This window comes from Gopherus evgoodei, chromosome 2 (assembly GCF_007399415.2).
Source record: "Gopherus evgoodei ecotype Sinaloan lineage chromosome 2, rGopEvg1_v1.p, whole genome shotgun sequence".
NCBI lineage: Eukaryota > Metazoa > Chordata > Testudines > Testudinidae > Gopherus > Gopherus evgoodei.
The window spans coordinates 157,628,343-157,644,061 of NC_044323.1; the positions used below are offsets into that span (position 1 = coordinate 157,628,343).

The 15,719-nt window shown below is 42.4% G+C and overlaps 1 protein-coding gene across 3 annotated transcripts in view; it reads left to right on the forward strand.

Annotated features, from left to right (window-relative positions):
* Positions 1 to 15,719, forward strand: part of PEBP4 (phosphatidylethanolamine binding protein 4) — a 212,786-nt gene that overhangs the window by 90,367 nt on the left and 106,700 nt on the right. The window lies entirely within an intron of this gene.

A 15,719-nucleotide genomic window follows, 5' to 3' on the forward strand; every position in this document is an offset into this window, starting at 1 on the left:
GGAAACCTGGAAACAAGCCTTGCTCAACTCTCCGTGTATTATAAAGCTGAGCTTTGCACAGCGGAATGAGGGCTTAGTCATTCATTAACTCACTAATGTCCCTTCTTCAGCTTCCACTTGTCATTGTCCTCCTTTTGTAGACTAGATGGAGATACATCCTTAGCAGTTGAGAGAAGTGAAATCACAGGTATTCTACACTGAGCACCTTCTGCTTCAGTCACCCGCTGATACTTTAAGCCCAGAGTCTCAGGAAGATAAACATTTTGTCTGCACGTGACTTGGAGTGATAGTAAGCAGGTGGTGGAACACAGTGAGAATGGAGCAGATGAGATGGGTGGTGTAGACAGTGTAATTCCAGAGGCCAAACTTAGTTCAGATGGGAGCAGCTGTAACTCCACTGACTTGGATACTGGTTCACCTGCTTCCTTCAATGCTGAATCTGGCTCCATATAGCTGAGCTTGTGGCAAATCCATCTTTCTGCCTGGCTTGCTGGTTGAGGAGCTGAGACATGAACAGATTTTGGAGGCTTTGGGGTTTCTCAGCATCAGAAGTCCAAATTAAAAGCAGAGTTTATTGAGGAAGGGATGTCAGGTTAATGCTGGGTTTGTGTATGTTGGACTCTCGGATCTGTCCTGTTAACGTCAATAATCCTACCCCACATGAGGTTGGTGCTTAGTACCGGGTGTGACGGCAAGATAGCACTTCCCTCTGTACTCTATCACTGTGAAATTTGTAATTCACTAGGAAATCCCTGTCCTTTTATTCATTTGTACTGCCCAGGCTGAGTGTATTTTGAGCAGTTACCTGGAGGAATCAGAATAACTGGTCTGTTTCAAGGTGGTTAGCTACTCCCATAAGGAGATGTTCTCGAGTGTGTGTGTATGTATATATATATCAGTTGTTCAGCATGGAACAAATGAGCATAAAAACCAGTTGGTGTGTGAAGTGGGATAAGACCAGTTACTCAGTTTAGGAGGCTGGTAGGAGTGGCAGAGCTTAGTTGCTATATAAGCTCTTAACATCAGCAAACCTAAGCATTGCAGCTATACGTCCTTGGAACCCCAGGTTCAAATCCCAGCAGAGGCTTCTCGGTGTTTCCTCCTCCTACACTGAGAATTGTACACCACACAGGCCCGGTACCCTCTTTGGAGGAGCCCTTACAAACGAGTCCCATGCGTTCTGTGTGGCCATCAGAGACCTTGGGGGAGAAGAGCTGCCTGAAGAATATTCACAAGTAATTTATTCATTGATTCCCTCACACACACACGCTCCAGTGGCTGAATTGATTATTTACAAATTAATTTTTTCCCCACAATTTGACCAGCTCTGCTGATGGTTGCCCAATATATTTCAAGTCTATCCGTGGTGATTTTTTTTCCCCAACAGTCAGCATGAAATCTAGTCACAATCCCCTACCCCAATCTTTGTTTGCCTCTGTCTGGGGCTTTTCATAAGTGCAGGGTTTGACCCAGTTTTCTTGGCAAAAAAATTGCTTTCCCCTTTTCTTCTCAAATTGTGTGTAAAATGTTGCGTGCTCCTCTCCAGAGGTAGCTGCATTTCTGTGGTTCTGTGTGCAAAACTCTCTAGGATGAAAGGTTGCTATATAAATAGAAAGTGGTAGGACTGTTAAGGCAGGTAGGTGATTGTTTACCCAATACATTAGAGTAGAGCTAGTCCAAAAATGTCAATTATTTTTGTAAAGAATGTTGGGAAATAATTGTTTTCAATATTTCCCATGACAACTTTTTTTGATTGAAGGGAAACCTAAACTGACAGCCTAATATTTTTACAGAAAATAAAAACATTTTTGTTAAAAAAAATTCAATCAAAACTAAAATTTTCCACTTCTTTTTTTTGTCAAAACTATATTTGCAATGGAACAATTTCAACTAGTCTACTCTAGATTCTGGGATTTTCTCCAGTTGAGATGACTTGGATAAAATTTATTTTCAACCCTTTTTACACTTTCATCAATCAGAAAACAGGGATTGTAGTTTCTCTGGCCCTTTCCTTTAGCATGATGCAAGTATTGGATGGAAAGCAAGTGGTCATCTTTGTTTTAACACCAGCCTTTGTATTCTGTAGTGCAGGTTGTGTGAAGACCTCCCTCTCTAGTGCTGTGGGTAGTCTCCTTGTCAGAAACTTTTGAGGAAAATAGAACAGTCTTGAAACAAAAATCCCCACACACATTTATTGGTCACTTGCAGTTTGGCGGTATGACTGTCGATAATGGATTGCCGTGAGTTCAGTGTCCTGGAGCTGACCCAGGAATAAGCAGCAAGAATATGCAATTCAAGGATCAAATTTCTCACAAGGAAATGATCAGTGAGAATGTACATTGGTGGCAAGGGGAGGGAACAAATAGGTGGAATAATTTTGTTTTTTGACTGAACAGTCTTGTAGGTACAGAGACTTGGGAGGTGAGGCCTCGATTCTATTCCACTCGGTGTGCAAGCATGAGCATCACTTAGTCTCCTGTATGGTAATGTTGGTAATGATGCTTCCTATCTCACAAGAGTGTTAGGGGGCTTAATTTGTGTATGTGATGTGAGATTCTGGCATGGAAGGACACAAGAGAAGGAGGAAGCATTATTATTATTTTTTTGCTAACGCCCTTACCTTATTTCCAACCTTTCTTTCATTACATTATCAGTTTCTTTAGAGAAACAACATTTAGAAAAGCCGCTTGTATCTCTCTCTGTTTCCTGCTTTTATTTTATTTTATTTATTTTATTTTTTAAAGATTAGGTGTTTGCAGCTCTGATTCAATCTAACTAATAATCTTAGTACTAAAGTCTAATTAAGATATCAATTAATTTGCAGCATGCATTTAACAAGGAAATATCTAGTCATTCTCCTCTATTATTCTCTGAAATTACTGCTAAGGGCGTTTTTGTAGATACCTTAATTAGACTTTTTATTGATAATAGGAATATTAAGCAAATTAAAATTGGATATTATACTTTTTCATGCATTTCCTAATTGGCTAAAAAAATAAAGCATTCAGAATAATTGCAGAGATTCATATACAATTTTAAAAAAAATCCTTCACAGGGGCCCTTCTGCATTTCTAACAGGGTTGAAAGTCTCTCATTAACTTTTATATTTACTAAATGCAAAAAAGCCTGAGCTCATTTTTTCCATTCTGTACACAGATCCTTACGGTGCATTAGCTTTTTCTAATTATTGTCATCTTTGCAAAAATAAAAGTGCTTCTAAAGGAAAGTAGGGAGGGATTCGGATTAAAGCTCCGTTCACCTCGGCAAAGCGGGTCCATCCAAATGGCAAGGCAAGATATTCTCCTGATACTTTTAGGCAATTCTGTTTCCATTCCCAACCAGAAAGCATAAGGGAAGTGGGTAGGAAGAGGGTGATAATCTGCTTACCTGACTAGCCCAGAACCTCCTACAAGTCTGAGAGTTCATTCTATCAAGGGGCTAAGCTTCTGGGGAAGGAGGGGGTATTCTTAGTTATGTCACTCTCCCATCCCTAATTCATATAACTAGACTAGATAAAGCCCAGGAAAATATAGTGAAGAGAAGAATCCTGCACTGGCCTCCAGGGCACAGACTAAGTGGGACCAAGTAGCGCTTTTCCATCTCTGATTACGAAGAGTCTGTGTCTAGAAACTGGGCTGGATCCAGTTGAAAGCTATTTATTAATGTTTGTTTATATTGCAGTAGCAGCAAGGGACACCAGAGTTTGGGGCCTTATCATGCTAGAAGCTGTACAGACACATAGGGACTGCATCTCATTTACACCAAGGCCACTTAGACTCTCTTCAATGCCCCTTTTATACTGTCAGTGTGGTGTATTTAGGTACTACAGGTGCCTAGGGTATTTAGCCACATAAGATGCAGCTAAGCAACTAGTGGGATATTTCTGGCTCCCGTTGATTTTGCAAATCTCATTGGGTGCCTAGCAGCATTGTTAGGCACTTATTAAATACCTTTAGAAATCTGGTCCCTGGTGTAAATGAAAACCAGTACCCTCGTAAATTAAAGTCTCTGCTTCAGATAGTTTCTATTTATGGTCTTGTCTGCACACCAGCTGGCACTGAAATGATTTAGGGATTATCTACACATGGAGCTATTCCAGAATAGCTATTGCACTTTAAATTCTCACCCTGCCGTAATCTGGAACAATCTTCATTTGTAGAGAAACTCTTAGTGGTTTTAATTCAAACCTTTTGTTATTTTGGCACAAGTCTGAGTGTGGACACTCTCTTATTTCAGATTAAAAGAGGTTTATTTCAATTTAGTTTAAATCACCAAGTTGTATGTAGACAATGCCCATGACCTTAGTTTCCAGGACAGGAAACATAGGATAGTAGTTAAAGCACATGAATGTGATTCTGAAGATCTAGGCTTAAATCCCAGCTCTGCCACCGACTCACTCCGTGGCCTTGGGCAAATCACCTTGCCTCATTGTGCCTCAGTTTCCCCATCTGCAAAATGAAGGTTATACTGATCCACCAGGAAACTTCAATCCACTAATACATCCACTGAAGCACTTTGAGTTATTCATATGGATGCCATTAGAGAAGTGCTAAGTACCATTATATGTTCTGCAATACTTTGGCACTCCACCAAGTTGGTATTCATGCTAAATTTCCTTTTGGAGGTGTGGGTTTCAATCCAAAGCATTACCACTATCCGACAGTTACTTTTAGTGGCTTAATCTATAGAACACCTTCTGCCATACAGCTCTACATTCCCTTATCAGTGATGGCTATGCTGTTTCTCTGATTGTCAAACACAGGAGATGCTTTCCCTCCCATTCAAAATAATTTAAATAAAAATGTTGCTACAAAGTGGAATAATATCTTCTGATGAATGTTTTTAAAGCCCTTTAGGTTTTCATGGTAATTTGCAGTGTAAAATTATTTAGAGATAAGAGCCAAATTAGCTCTTCTAGGCGGAGGTCGATATGTCCCGTTATCCATGCAAGCAGTGTTTAAATATAATCAGCCTTTACTCTAATGCAGCATAATTGTTCATTTGAAACAGCTTTTTTTTTTACTCCATTCAATGAGTCATTAAAATATTCAAAAGATAATGCAGTGAATTGAAAATGAATTTATCACATTATCCTGTATATACTGTAGAGCATCAGGTAACTAGGTAGGGACTGGACCAGTTTACAGAGAAATCCAGTAAACAAGGCTTTTCATTTTGTATTCAGTGGGGAGAGAGAAAGAAGGGAGAAAATACTGTCCTTCAAACGCTATGTTTTACTTCTTTATTTTTCCCCCCGTTGTGGGGGAGAGATGGAGGGGGAGAAACAGCAAAAAAGAGAGAGAGAAAGCAGCAAATTTGTACTCCACCAAAGCCTTGCTGTTTTAACTTTATTTTTATCAAAATATGTTTGTAAGAGAAAGTTGTTATGGAAACCAACTCTGCCAGCCAGGAGAATTCCTGAATGCAGAGAAAGAGAGAGAGAGAGACCCACCCTGGGTCTGATCTGTTGCTTGGCAGAGCTAGCCTGAGGTTTTGCACAAGTGAAGATGTTTGGAGTCTTTGCAAGACTGAGGAAAGTGAGCTGTGGAGAGCTTAAGAGCCTCATCCAGAGTCAGATAGAGTGAGTCAGTGGCAGAGTTTGGAACTGAACCCAAGATTTCTGACTCCCAGCTGCCGCCACCACCCTGCCCCTGGCTCTAACCACTAGATTACTCTCTGCTCTGAGAACTGGGAAAAGAACCCAGAAGCCCTCATCCTCATCCCCATACTCTAACCACAAGATAACACTCTCATTCCATATGTCTACCTTCCACTCAAGAACCAGCAGTAACCCCTAAGTTTACATTTCCTCAAGCTGATGGTTTTGAGACACCTTTATGAATCCGGCCTCTGAATATTGTTTTCCTGAAAAGAAATTCTCTTGATGTAGGTGAGAATGAGGTGGACTGGCTGTGACTGTCCTGTGACAAGGGCTTGCTGCCTCTCCTTGTTCTCATTAGGGGCACTCTGATGCCTGAAGGTGAAGCAGCAGGGCTGCTAAAGAAAACAGTCTGTTCAGCGAGGAACGCGGTACGCCAACAGCTGTTCCTTCTGCACAGTATGGTAGCTATGTGAAAAGAGGGCCCCAGTAGGGCGCTAGGCTAGCAAGCTGCTTGTGTGATACGAAGAGAGAGGGGCTGTTTTGTTAGCAGTGATCTCTTAATCCCGTGTCTGAGAGCTGAGAGCACTTCTGAGGAGGCCGCTTTCTCTGAAGGGAGCAGCCCTCCATTAGGGGAACTGGACCCCATGCCAGGGCCATTCACCTCTGAGGGATTTCTCAAGCACTTTACTTTGATACCAGTTGAATTTTTCAGTGTTTTTTCCTTTTATTGGTTAATAAACAGATTCTGGGTTGCAAGTGTCACCATAGAAACAAGCGCTAGCTGAAGCAAACGAGAGCTTTATTAACCTAAAATGTTATGGAATTTTCAAACGTTAGGCAGGGGCTGGAGTGGAGGCTAAAGGTTTGCCAGGGAGCTGGGAGAGGAGGAACGTGCACTAGCGTTGCTGGGCGTGCGTGCGTATGTGTGTGTATATAGTTAGATATATATTGTAGCTCAAGCATTTGGATACAGGAATGGCTGGGTGGAATTCTCTGGCCTGTGGATCAGGCTAGATGGCCACAGTGGTCTCGTCTGGCCTTAAGATCTATGGATCTCCTTTCTGTCTAGTGGTCTGTGCTCAGGCAGGGGGATACCAGCTGCAGAGCCTATCGCTTCCACTAACCTGGCAGAGAGAGGACAGACAAGGCTTCCCCAGAATGGAAGCTAATACTTTATAAATTATTAAAGGGTCTGCCGCATGGACAGTCTCTAATCTGTGTTCATATAGCACCTAGCAGAGTGGGGCCCCAATCTTCACTGAAGCCTGGGTTCCAAGGTGCTACACACTTTGGACGCTCCTTGCTCTGGAGAACTTGCAATCTAGGTGCACATAGCATCATAGTGATGCATGGGACTACTGTGGAGAACATACAGACATTGCCCTTCAACTGAAGAGCTTCGAATTTCAATGTCATTACAGTGGGGTTAGATTCACCTCTAGACCTGGCCTGTGCTTATAAAAGAGATATGTGAAGGTGGTGTTTGGATTCTCAACAGGCACACCTGGGAGCTGTTGTATTCTGAGCTACCAGTCATCTAGCTTGATGCATTTGATGGGCCAGATCCTCGAGTGTAATTCTTTATAGTTCCATTGACTTCAATTGAGTTGTGCTGATTTACACCAGCGAGGGATCTGACCCTATATCTCTAGCTAATCTGTGGCATTTCTAGGGAGTCAGTGATCTTGGTGTCTGAGGGCTGATGGTGAGTAGTGCTTTAACACTGTAAGAACTACACAGGACAGCTCTGTGTGTGGTTATGTGTATTGCTCTGAGTCCAATGGGAATATATAAAAAGAAGTGCTTTCTACAGCCTAGGAATGGATAAAAGAACTGAGTACATTAGACAAGCAATGATTAATAAGAGAATCTTGAACCTCTAGGTCACTTGTTCAGATCCAGATCAGGCCAATAGTTAGTGAAAGCCACTTCTGCTTCAGTGCCTCGTGGTGGCCTTTTGTGAAATGGGCTGGTGTTAGAGCTGGTCAGGACTTTTTTTGACAAAACAGTTTTTCGTCAGAAATACTGATTTGTCGAATGAAACTGCTCCCCGGAATGCACTGGGTTGGAGGGAACTTTAACCAAGAGACTTCTTGGGTACAGGCTGAAATGTATGGTCAGAGAGAGACAGTGAGGTGCTAATAACTTGGGGTTCAGGACTCTCACCTGGGATGGGGACAACTAGGCTCAAGGCCCCAGTCTGGAACAATTCGAAACCCAGCAGAGTGCTGTCCACTCCCAGATGACTGGCTAGTTTGGGGGGTGTCTCTCAATTCTCCAATTGAAGCTGTTGCACTTTGTATAAATAATTAATTAGTTATTAGACCAGGGGCTTGAACCTGACTTTCTCACAACCTAGGTGATCACTCTATCCCCTGGGCTATAGAGTCAGTCTCTCTCTGCCTCACTGAATATTTATTTATTGATACATATTTAAAGGTACAGCTCCAACAGGAGACCTTGAGGGAGACCCACACAAAAATGGCCAATAGCCAGGGGATTAAGGCAGTGGTTCTCAACCAGGGGTACACGTACCCAGGGGTTACATCAACTCACCTAGATATTTGCCTAGTTTTACAACTGGCTATGTAAAAGCACTGGTGAAGTCAGTACAAACTAAAATTTCATACAGGACAATGGCTTTTGTTTAGTATACACTGGAATGTACGATAATATTATATTTCAATTTATTTATTTATGATTGTATGGTAAAAAATGAGAAAGTCAGAAATTTTTCAGTAATAATGTGCTGTGGACTTTTTTATATTTTTATATCTGATTTTTGTAAGCAAGTAGTTTTTAAGCGAGGTGAAACTTGGGGGTACGCAAGACAAATCAGACACCTGAAAGGAGTACAGAAGTTTGGAAAGGTTGAGAGTCACTTGTGACAGGTTCCCCCCAAGGTGCCACCTGAAACTGAGGTACCACTGAGCCCTCTGACCCACCAGCCTGGGCTCCCTTCTACACTGTACTGCTGTGACAAGCTACAAACCCCTGTGACAAGCTACAGCCTGCCCTTTTCACCAGCATTCACACAAGTAGGGACACACCCAGCTGCAGTTACATGCAGGTTCTCTAGCCACCAGCCTCCCAGCCTAGGACTCCAGAGCAGTACTGTCCTGTCCTGGTCAAAATCAGGCCAGTATATGGGTTTTAACACCTGGTCCGCCTCTCTCTCAATGTGAAGGGACTATGCACGCTTGTGGTAACCAAACTGAGATTTTTCTCCAGACGCCTTTGGATTTAAAACAAAATACCGTACGTTTATTAACCACAAAAGATAAATTTTAAGTGATTATAGGTTATAGCAAACAGATCAAAGAAGATTACCTAGTAAATAAACAAAAACGCAAATTGAGCTTAAGGTACTAGGTAAATTAGCAAATTCTCACCCTGAGTGATAAACAGGCTGGCAGATTCTTAAGGCACTAGCTTCCTTTGCTTTGCAGCTTGGGTTTCCCAGGTTTTCATACACAGGCTAGAAATCCCTTTAGCCTGGGATCACTACTTCCCCTGGTTCAGTCTTTGTTCCTCAGCTGTTTCCAGGTGTGGTGTTGTAGAGAGATTGAGGTACTATCATTATGTCATTTCCCCCTTTTATATCTTCTTCCCACTTGCTAAAAAGCTCTTTTGCTGTGACGTTGGTCAAGCAGTTCCCATTGTGTAGTGCTATCTCTGAGAGGTTTCTATTGTACGCAGTTCCTGGGGGAATCCTTGTGCTTGTGTGCATTTTCTCAATAAGCCATGAACATTGTTTGGCCTTTTTACTATTGTACCTGAAAGGCTGCTTGTGGGTCTTTTCAACCACACTACACGTTTCAGTAACACACACATAGCCGCATTTCATAACTTCACATACGACGATAACACATACAATCCAATGTGATCAAGACTTTTAGAATGATACCTCACAAGGCAGCTTTTGTGCAAAAATATCCAATTATATGACAATGGTGAATAAGGGAATGCCAGGGTGTCACACCACTGGATTAGGGTACTCAGCTGGGATGTAGGAGACCCGGGTTCAAGTCCATGCTCCAAATCAGGTAGCTAGGGACTCGAATCTGGGTCTTCTACATCCCAGATGAGTGTTCTAGTCACCTGGCTATTCTAGGGTGTGGACACATACTTGCTCTGGTTTTTCATTGAAAAACTTCAGAAGGTTTCCGTTTCATCCTGATATGGAATGGAGAGAATTTCTGAACTCTCAAAAATATTTGAGGGACAGGAAAACCATTTCCTGCCTAGTTCTTGTTTGGGACTCAGTCCAGTGTCTGTTGGATAGCTCCCACATCACAAAAATGACCCACCATCCCAGCTGGCTCCCTTTCTGGCAGAGAACCCAGGGACGGAAGGGATCACTGTACTCCCCTCACAGCCTGACAGGGTGTTCTTTCAAGTCAGGATTCTTAAGTAGACATATTCTAAGGCATATTACCATTACACAGAAGGGCTGCTAGCCACATGCTACCTGTTGGGTTACTACACAGGGGACATAAGTTTCCAGGGCTGTTGATCCAGCATCTTTCGTGAGAATTAAATCCACATAGATATGCGCATGCCCCCACGTGCACACACACACATCCCCGTGCCCCCCTCTGAATAGCAGCTCTTTATTTCAGAATCCTAGCATCTCGTTTATCCTTTGTGGTCAAAACCAGGCCCTCTTTTCCCACCCCCAACCCCCTTTGGCCTCTCTTTTTTTCACATAATGAGGCTGTTGTTGGATCCAGGGTAATGATTATTCGAGCAATCCGTTTCAGTTCAGAGTTTATCACAAGAGGTGCACCAAGTGCCTTATCACCTCCCAGATCAGCTTTCTTTCCTCAGTTGCTGTTTTTGTGAGCCCTGTTTGATCCCAGCTCCCTGCTGACACAGCGGGCTACGCTGCCTCTTTGTAGTAACACTACAGATGTAATAGTTTGTGACTCTGTATTGTTCTTTCTTGCTGGGGCCCTTTGTAGTCTACTTTTTGGTTATTAAACTGAGTGTTTGAAAGGAAAAGAACAAAGGGGTAATGTGTTTTAATTGATGACTTGGTTTCTTGGGAGATTTATATAATAATCAATTCCCTGGAGTAGTTTGTCCCCATTTTTGGTAGAAATCTAGGAAACCTTTTTATTAATAAAAATTAAAACCCAAGAAGTAGTTAGGAAACCATTGTTAGGAGGCATTGCTCTTTATCATTTGTATTACATCACCGGTGTATCAGGCCCTTTGCAGATACATAGCAAGACTGGATCCCTGTCTCAAAGAGCTTCCACTGTTAAATATCAATAACAGGGGCCTAATTTGTCCACGGTCACCTAAATAGCACGTGCAAGTGAGCGCCTGGACATGCAAAATGGGTAATTGTGTACATGAGTGTCTGTTTGCTTGGCTTGGCAAAGCAAGACTCAGGTGGACAGGTCAGCTAGCCACTTCCTGAACCTGAGCTTTCCATGTTTAATTTAGGGATTTAAATGTACCCGTAACACAGCTACAAGCAAATGTGCAGCTAATCTCTTTCCATCACAAATCCACATGTACAGGGTGTGGACAGGCCAAGGAGGCCAGGGATTCAGAGGTGTAGCGAGTGCCCTCCGTACCCTCCAACCGGAGGGGGCCCCGCAAGGAAGGGGGCCCCTAAAAGTGGCAAAAAAAAAATGTAAGGTATAACTAGGTAAGTGACATTTATTGACGCTATTGCACAATCCATGTTGGTTTTACTGACAAAACTGTGAAGTCATTGTGATACATCATAATGCTATTGGCTACATCAGTTGTCTGTCGGTCAGTTTCGAATTTTAGTTGGACCCATTCAAAGAATGTGTATTTGCGTTCATAATGGTGGTCGGCGGATAAATGTTATTAATTTAGTTGTTTAGTTTTTTATCGTTTCCAACGCAGAAGCGTGCTTTGTGATGTCTAAGAGAATGTATAAGAGCGGAGCTAGTAAACCGAAAGGCAGCAAAAGATGCTAGAGAACTAAGAAAATTCCAAAGTTGTCAACGTATTTGCGCTGCAATCCAACGTACAGTACAGGCACATGAAACGCGACAGCGCTAGCAGCGACGATCGTATCAGAAGTATCCAGAAGTGCTTCAAGTGAATGTCGAAGGTGAAGCCAGTTGTTCTACCAAACAAACTGTGACAGATATTCCAGCTGCTGCCGGGAAAGAAGTATCTGGAATCTGAACCACTGACTGATGATCCAGGAGATTGGCCCTCTATAATATCGGACAGGCAAGTGTGGGACATGTTGCATGGGCCCACCGCAGCAGAATGAAAGTTACGAATTTCATTTAACAGAGGAAAGACGGAGGTTCACAAGTACTCATTTCTATCGAACATGGCAAATGGTGAGAAATAAGGACTTTCATGGTTAATTGTATCAGTCAGAAAGATGCCATTTTTTGTTTTTTGTTGTAAATTCTCTGGCATGGCGACATACCGCTACGTCGTGGGAAGCACTGTTCAAAAAGACTCAGCAGCATGAAACAGGCAAAGGTATCAAGACCGTATGGTGAAATGGTTTGACTTCGTCAGGCATAGTAACTGATCATGTATTGACCAACTCGAATTGCAGGCTTTCTGAAAGAAAGAGATTTCTGGAGAAATGTTGCCAACCTCATGGTGCTGTCGTTATTTTCTTGTCCGAAAGAAACTTGGCATTTCTGAAGGACAGTAATGAAAAGCTCGCGATCCTTCAATGGCAACTTTTTGGGACTGTTTGAATGCTTGCCAGAGTATGATACTGTCCTCAGCGAAACTTTTACAGAGGATTAAGAAGGCAGAGACACATGTTCAGTACCTTAGTCCATAGATCCAAAACGACTGATTCAATTGTTGCCAGTAACATTCAAGAGGCCAACATAGCGCAGCTTAAAAAAGCAAAATTATTCAGTTAATTTGGACTGTACTCCCGACGTGTCCCATGAAGAACACTGATCTGCCTGGTGTTACTGCTTGTTGAATGCAACGGTGAAGATCGGTGTCAATATTGTGAAGCGTTTGTTGATTTTCTTAATGTTCATGATACAACTGGTGAGGGCTTATTGGGAAGCATTTTCTTGAAAAGGCAAACAACTTAGGAATAGACATTGCTGACATGAGAGGTCCAAGTCTTATGATAATGGCGCAAATATGAGAGGAAGAATAAAGGAGTTCAAGCCCGCATGCTAGAAATAATGACCTTGCCTTGTATGTACCATGTGGAGCTCACACTTGGAATCTTGTGATCTCAGACGCGGCAAGTCATCGAATATGCCGTTGACTTTTTCGGTCTGATTAACAGAATATACGTTATCTTTTCTTCTTCACCTTCACTTTGGGATATACTTCAAGAACATATGCCAATATCTGTTTAAAGGGTTATCAGACACTCGTTGGGAGTCGAGAATTTATGCTGTGAAGCCATTGCTTTATCACCTTGAAGAATTGTGCAATGCTTTGTCATCTTTGCGAGAATATGCGCTCGAAAAGAAAGATGGCAATACAACAACAGAAGCCGGTGCGCTTTTAGACAATGTTACTATGTGGCCTTTTGTTCTGACTGTGTAAACGTGGTACGATATACTATTTCATGTCCATTAAAACCAGCAAATAATTCAGTCACCAGATGTGTCAATTGATGTACTGCAGGCAGAAGCTGTGTGCTACAATGAAGTTTTTGGAAGACTCATCGAAATACAGGATATAACTCTGTGGTCACAAATGCACATTGAAATAGCAGAGCATATGGGTATTGAGCAGGTGTTTCCAGAAACCCAGGGTGCGAAGTAAGAAGAGAATGTTTTGATTACGAATGTGCTGATGATTCGAGTCGCTCTTCTTGCCGAAGAAGAAAAATTCAAATCGCAATTCTTCTTGTTCTCACTGATCGGCCATATCTTCTGTTTGTCGCGATCTTGACCAACTCGTGGAGTGGCATAAGTTGTTTGGATTTCTGTACAACGCTAACAGCCTGAAGCAGTGTCACGGAGAAAATGAACTGGAGAATCACAGCAAAAATTTTGAAAGAAAAATGGGAGACATTGATGCCAACGAACTCATAATGGAATTGAATCGTTTTATTTATGTCATCGAGAAAGAGAGAGGACTTGTCACGGCAAACAATTTTTTAACGTACATATACAAGAACAGCCTTCAGGAGATATATCTGAATCTTTGCATTTGCATCAGAATTCTTCTGACCACACCAGTTACTGTCGCTGGTGCTGAAAGGAGCTTCAGCAGAATGAAACTGATCAAGAATATCCTGTGTTCAACCATGACAGATGACATGCTTTCTGCGCTTGCAGTTATCTCAATCGAAAATAAGATTGCCAGATCTCTGGACTATGCTGCATTGATTAACCAATTTGCGGAGAACAAGGCTCGAAAGAAGCGCTTTGCGTAAATACGGAATACATGTACACTGTAGGCCTATGTATACATAATATGAACCCTGTATATTGTATAAAATAAATACCGCATTCCAGTTTCTGCATTGTAAGGGGCCCCGGACATATGTTCGGAGGGGGCTACGTTCTTTGCTGCTACGGCCCTGCAGGGATTGCTCTTGAAGCGTTGGTTCAGATCAGGGTGCTATTCTGTCCAAATGCTCTGAGTTCGGGAGTGCTCCAGTCTTGTCTCATCTCTAGAAATGGAAGAATCTAGCAGGTGCTCAGTCCATAGGAACACCCACGAAGAGAGTCTAACAGGGTCTTGTGTATAGCAAGTCCTATAAGGTGGTCTGTCTTTCTTCCCAACTTCTACCTTGCGTACCCTTCATTCTGCCACCTCAGATCAACCTGATTCTCTTACTCATAATCCTGCACCTTTTGCCTGCCTCCCTCTGCTCCTGGAATGGCCTCTCCATGCTTGGTGTGCTTAGCAATCTCAAACATTTCCCCGTTCATTTCTCCCATCAGTGATTTGCTCACCAGGTTATCCCTTTCTACTATACTATAAGCTCTTTGAGGCAGGGAGCCTGTTTGTCTGTAAAGTACCATGCATGTAACAGAAAGCAACAGCAGCATTCACGTTGTTTAATGGCATCCTGATAAAGGAAAACATTCCCCGTGATCCAGAGGGATCATGAGAGATCATTGATCCTAGATAAGTGAACGATTTGCTGGATCTGTAAATTTCTATGCACCAAATCCTAGCATCTATGCCGTGAAATTTCAGAATCCTCTAAACTCTGTCTGCAGAAGGCTTAGACCAAGCCTCAAAGGCATCCATTTCGGCAACAAGTTCCTGTGTTTAACAGGTTTCCAATGAACGGTATTAGAAGTTGAGTGTCAACTGTTATTATTCATGCTCTGCAAACAGATGGGGTTTAATTGCTATTACTGTCAGCTTAGCTGAAAATATCATATAAAAAGAGCTTTTTGGTAATTGTTGTAAAATAAAAGTTCAGAAACTATGTATAGAAATTATAGATCAAATGTATTTTAAAGATCAAACTGTTTATATTACCTTTAAATATAGTCTTTAGTCATCAGCATTAGGATCAGTGAGTGACTGAGGGATACAATGCCACACTAGGGCCTGAGATGCCAGAACAATATGACAGCAGTAACTTATTACGGATAGAAAAACAACACCAAAATGTGATTGGCCAAACCTGTAGAAGAATAGAGCTGCTAATCTTTGTAATTTCAAGGGCACCATTAGGGTAAAATGCTGCTTTCACGTAGCTTCAGAGAAAAAAACAACGTACATTGCATGGCTTTCTGAAGCGAAGGAGAGAGCCGGGAGAAGAGAACTGTTCGCATCACAAGTGCTGGGAGCGTTACAGCTTCTTATTAGTGCTGGAAAAAGTTTGGACAATGAAGAGGGAGGGTGGGGAAGGGGTGCACATGTCTGTGTGTGGAATAGTCTGCATAGTAAACACTGGTTGTGGTGGTTTTATCTTCTTTACAGTCCCTCTGTCATGTTTTAATCCACGGTTGGCAATGGCCCTTCCCCATCCAGGTACACTTGGTGCCACAGCCCAGCTCCATCATGACAAGGGCCCCCTTCCTGTGTTTGGTGCAGATAGTGGTGGGGAGGGACACAAAGAGGGCTTGAAAGCAGCTTGGTGCTCCCTGTATTCACAAGCCAGCCCGCCTGCCTGCCTGACCCCTGGGTTATGTGAGAACACCCGAGG